Consider the following 6,238-nt stretch of genomic DNA (forward strand, 5'->3'; position numbering starts at 1 on the left):
TTTAAAAAAGTAAATGGCTATTTAATTTTTTTCTATATACAAAATGCTATTTAACTTTTAAATATTAATTATCTTTCATATATATATATATATGAACACTTACGTTAATTGTTAATTTCTATAAATATAACAAGTCGACCAAATATTTATGGCTTGCATAAAAAATAAAAAACATGAAATTGACAACTTTTTTAAAAATATTTTAGATTTATCTTTCATTTTTATTGTCTTTCTTTCTCTTTTCCTCTACAATTTTTTTTCTTTCCACTGTCTTTTTCTCTTCTTCTTCAGTAATTTTTTAAAATATTTTTGTTTGCCCTTCCCTTGCATTTTCTTTCTTTTCCAATTTTTCCTTTCCTTTCCATCATCTTTTTCTCTTTTTCTGCAATTTTTTTAAACTGTTATTTGGTTGTTTAAGATCATGTGCCAAATATAAAAGTTCGTAAAAAAAATCGTTAAAATATTGGATAGCCAAATCTAAACGATCATATATAAAAAATAGTCAAATCTAAACAATCGTGTACAAAAAAATGTTAAAAAAAAATCGTTTAGATTTGTGTAGTCAAATCCAAACGATCGTGTAAGAAAGAATAGTTAAATCTAAACGACTGTTTACCAAATATAGTATATGATGGTTGTCAATTAATCATGGGACATTTTTTTGTATTTTCCATAGTGGGTCTATATGGGTTTTTTCTATTTTCGAAATTGTTTTATACAGTGTAAATATTTTGTCACTTTGTTGTATTTTGAAAAATAACCCTACATTAATTATATTTACTATGATTAAATCAGTTTTAGTTAATTATAAGTTAAAGTGTTAAATGGTTAAAAGAATCTAATTTCCTTAATTACAATGAACCTAAAAACCAAGCTATAACATAAGAATTATCTAATCAAATTTTGATTACATTATGTACATTAGGTTTCTATTAAAGTCTAATTATATATCACTAAGGTTGATTTGGTTAAATTTTGAGGAAGAGAAGAAGCTAATGAATTAAAAATATCAAAATCGTAGCGTCAATTTAAAGTTGAGTCAAAAGAGAATGTCAAGGTATCACATAATACCATAGTCAATTAATGAACTATATTACAGTTTTGTTTGGGTAAAGTTTAGAAGAGGAAGAAAAAAAATTGAGTGAGTGATAAAGGTGTTTTTAGAAGAATGTTTTAAAAGTGATTTTTTTTTTTTTTGCTAAAAAGATAAAAAAAAAAAAAAAAAACATTCTTAAAACCTTTTATTATAATTTATATTCTATTTCATTGGACGGATCATAAAATTAGAAAAAAAAAACCATATATTAAGGTATTTAAATAATTAAATAATGTGAATAAAATTTTGAACGCTTTGTCTTATTAAAAAAAATTGTAGTAATTATATTTTATATTTTTAAGTTCAAGAATTTTTTTAAAATAATATAAAAAATATGGTAGGTGAGAAAGTATTTGAAAAAAATATGATAGTAAAGTCGTGAATCTAATGAATTATCTATCTAGTAAGTTGGGGATCCATGTCTTCTTTGTTATTTTTTTATTATATATATATATATTAAATATTTCAATATCTAAATTCCAATCCTAAATTTTTTTCCTTATCAAATTAGAATTAATTTTTCCATCTTAATTTAATTATTTACTTATTAACAAATTTATTGATTCTTTTTTTTTTCTTTTTTTCTTTATATATATGTATATATAGATTAAATATCCGGGTCAAATGGAAGAGAGAGATATAGTTAAAAAGTAATTAATTCAATATAAAGAGAAAGGTAGAGATGATAGGATGTGTGTGGGTCCCAATGAATTTGAATATTGGGTACACGTGGTGAATCCTCTAACATCAAATTAAAATTCTTTTGGTGCTTTGCATTTAAGTCTTTTCATCCAAAAAAAAAAAAAAAAAAAAAAAAAAAAAACAATCCATTAAGATATTTTAAATCTTTTAATAATTCACTTCACTTCTTCTTCTCCCCCTTTTTGTCTTTTTCTTTCTTCTCCTCAAATGCTAAGTTATTTTTCAGATTTTAGGTAAAATGTGTTCATTTTCTATCTATTTGATTCACATTATTCAATATTTAATTGATTCTTTTAGTTTTATTAAAATCTATTCTGTGAAAGCTTATAAAAGAAACTTTAGGTCATTTAATGCTTTTATTTTACATTTAATGCTATTACTACCATTCCTATTTTTCTTCCTTTTTCTTTCATCTATCATTACAAATCTCTTTCAATCTATTCATTTGATTGATAGCTACGTTCCATTTTTTAATAATTCATTCAAGTTGATTTTATCTACGGTTCTATATTTTAACTTTTATTCATTTAATTTCAATTGATCCATCTTCCTATGTATTTAATAAACAACTTTACTTTGTTCCATTTTTAGAAATAAAATGTCACATTAAATATATTGACCTACCCTTATTTACGAGATAAAAATGAATAACTATTTGAAGTTTAATAAATAATATTAGAAGTAGATAAAATACTATTCAAATTTATATCAATAACTTTTTTACTTTTATTTCAACTAAATAAAATAGATTTTAATTCATTTAAAAAAGGAATTATTAAATTATTAAGTCAAAATTAAGGGTAAAAGATCTTATAAATCTACACTAATATAAGTGCTTTTTTAAGAAAAATAATATTTTTTTTTCTTCAGAGAAAGTGGGATGGTCTTTCATATTAAAATAATAATAATAAACAAATAGATTCCAAAATAAGTGAATCTATTTTTAAATAAAAGGTTAGTTGACTTTTCCTATTGAAGAAGGGGTAAAGAAGGCAGGCCAGGTGGCAGTAAAATGATATGATTTTAGAAAGTAAATTTTATTCTTCGAAAATTAGGTCAAACATTAAGAGCATTTTTAGCATACAGTTCAAATCCACTCTACTCTATTTGTAACACAAAATGAAGGTCATTTTCATTTTAATTATTTTAGAAAAATTTTAATTTTTTGTTGAAATTATTTTGGGTGTTAATTGAGTTATTTTGTAGAAATTATGACTAATTAGATGTTTGTTGGGAGAATGTTTAATTGGTTTAAAAATTTGGAGGATTATGTTATTAAAGATTGTGATTGGTTAATCGGTGAGATTTAAAGGATAAAATTAATTTTATATATATAAATTAATTTTAAAGAAGGGGTGAAATAATTATATTAAGTATAATATAATTATAAAAGATTAGTATATTATGGAATTTGAAAAGATAAAAATGGAGATTTGAGGGTTATTTTAGGAAATATGGTTTTTTTTGAAATTATTGACAAAAATAGGGTGAGGTGAAAAGAAATTGCAAAAGTAGGGTGATGGGGCAAAATATTGTCAAAAATAGGGTGATTGGTATTGAATAAAAAGAGGTAATGTGTGATTAGATTATTTTGGAAAAGATTGCGGAAAAAGGAAAAGTGTTCATCGAGGTTCAGCCACTGCTCACCACTGTCGTGCGTCAACCATCTCCGGTCCAGGCCGTCAACTCCAAGTCGTCGTTGAACAGTTGCGTTCTCCTCCGTTTTGCGTCTCCTCCATTTGTAAGTCTTCGTTCGCCGTAGAAGAGTGTTCATCAATCTCTCTTCTATTGTTTCGTCGCCTCTTCGTCGCGACTTCGCCGTGTAGACACCGATCGTTGCATGCCATCAGTCGTCCGAGCGATGCTTCTTCAAACCAACGTCTTTGTTCGTGCCAGTCACCAATGCTCGAGTCGTCCTTTACATTTGAGCCATACCCCAGTCCAGTTCCTCTTTTCCAAGCTGCAAGCGCATCCGAGTCGCCTATCTTTTCCCACCCAAGTCGCACGTGCCAGCCACCAAGCCGATTGTAAGCCATGTGCTCTCTGCGCGAGCCGTGCCCCATTCTGAGCTGATTTCTTCTTCACTCGAGCCGTCCAACCGACTTCCTTTCTATTTAAGTCGTTTTTTTGCTGCCAAGTTTATTTTGGTTCTTTTCCCACCTATTTTGGTAAGTTTTAATGGGTTTTGGATAATACTCATGAGATATCAATTTTGGTCTTAAATAAAATTAATTTTGGATTATATTGGGTTATTTTTCTAGAATGATTGGTTAGATCTAATTGAAAGTTTTGAGCGGTGATATTTTCTCAACTAAGGATAAATTGGATTCAACCTCAACTTTGGGTAAGTTGAATTAGTTGGATTTTTTAGCTTTTAGCCATTTGAGAACTTTATTAATTTAGTTTCATATATGTTTAGGACTTAGTATTTTTGGTTAAGCTAATTTTGAGGTAAGAGATCCTCCTTCTAGACATTCGTACTGACGTTAAGAGTTTGCATGTGATTTCTCTATTATGCATTGATGTAGCTAAATTGCATAGTGTATTGATGACATATGTTGATGATGACGACTGATTTATGTTAATGATGATGCATGAAATATTAATATCATGATTGAGAGCCTTATGATTAATTAATATTCATGGTCATGTTTATGATGTTATGATATGCTACATGTTATGGATTGGGTGTTCTGTTAACTTTATCTATTAGGGATGTATCCGTATAGGTGTCCCTCGAGATCACCACCTTTTTATGACTGTGTGGTCCGACGAGATCACTAGTCTCATGAGATGTTGTGTATATTAGGGGTGAAAAAACTCGACCCGACCTGACTCGGTTCAGTTTGGGTTGGACCGGTTAGTAACACCAGTGTTACTGAACCGAACCGACCCGATTTAATTCGATTCGGGTCGAGTCGGGTTTAAAATAACCGATTAGGTTAAATTTCATTTCCTCTCCTCTTCGACTCTTCTTCGTCTTCAGCTCTTCGTCTGAATAATCTCCTTCGTCTGGCGTCGTCGGCATCTACCTCTTCGTCTGCATCGGCGTCGGCAACTCTTTCAGGCCACTGCTCCTCCGACTCCGCTCTCAAGGTAAACCCATCTTCATCTTCATCTCCATCATCTTTTTCCAATTCCCCATCTTCCATTTATTCTCCCTTTTAACTCTTCCTCTGATTTGATCGATTCATTTTTTCATTCATTTCATTCATTCCCTTCTCATTCTTTCTTTCCTTTCCAGGCTCTCAGTAAGATTGCTTGCAATTGCCTCCAGAAGGAACTTGTTGAGTGGCAAGTCAATCCCCCTGCTGGTTTTAAACACAAGGTCACCGATAATCTTAAGAGGTATACCTATTTTCTTCCTCTCCCCCTTTTACTCGTAGGGTTTCTTTTTTTCCCCCTTTTATTTCCTTCCCCGTCCGTCATGGTGTACCAAACACAGCAGGCTTTCATTTTGTGTAATAACCAGCAATTCTTCCTGTGCAATAGTTCCCCAATCTTTGAAAAGAGTTTTTACAAACCACTTCTTTGAAATGAATGATTATTTATTTCTGATAACACCTCCTAGTTCTTCTAGATTCTGCTTTATTTCTATTTTGTTATAAATGAAGTTTCTTAGTTGTTTTATATGATCTTGGTGCTTTTTGTCCAATTGATATTTGTCAGAAGCTGCTGATTTATGAAGTATCCTTCACCAAATGTAAACATGGTTGTTCAACTTGAATCTTGATGGTTATGCTCATTGTTTGTAACTTAAAAGATTTTCTATTGTTGGTTTGCTTAGAAAGGGAAGTTTGTTTTTCACCCTATTTAATTGATCAATAATGTTGTCCGGATATTGCTAGTGTACAAAACATACAAAACATTTTAAGTACTATAGTAAAAGTGAATCAAATGACATTTCATGTGTAGTTGATGTTTGATGGAATGGGGAGTTCAAAATGAATATAAGGTGTTTGATGAACGGATTTTGTGAGTTCCAAGATTCATTGGAAGTGGGTATTTTGTGGATTCCTAATCAGTGATGGAAGTGCATCATGAATCTTTTTTGCGTGCCCATTTCCTTCATATCTTTGAACCATCTCCACAACATTTCTAAGAATTCTTTTGTTTCTTTTGCCATTTTTCTTGTCAGTGGTTTTACTCAATCACTCAGTTTTCAATTCTCAAGATGTTTACCTTATTTATTGTTTAAAATGCATGAGCTTCTGTTTGTATCAATTATTGATTTGAGTGTTTTTTTTCTTTATGTTTTGTTTGATGATTATTAGGATGACTTCATTCTCGGTAGACGAGACTTCAAATCAGAGTTGTTCTAGTCCAGTGTTAGGAAAAAGAAAATCGGTTAAACCACCATCATCGGTATGGGAACATTTTATAAAAGTAGAAGGATATGATCCTAAATATCCTAGGGCTGCTTGTAAACATTGTGGGACT

Source organism: Cucumis melo, chromosome 3, assembly GCF_025177605.1.
Source record: "Cucumis melo cultivar AY chromosome 3, USDA_Cmelo_AY_1.0, whole genome shotgun sequence".
Classification (NCBI taxonomy): domain Eukaryota; kingdom Viridiplantae; phylum Streptophyta; class Magnoliopsida; order Cucurbitales; family Cucurbitaceae; genus Cucumis; species Cucumis melo.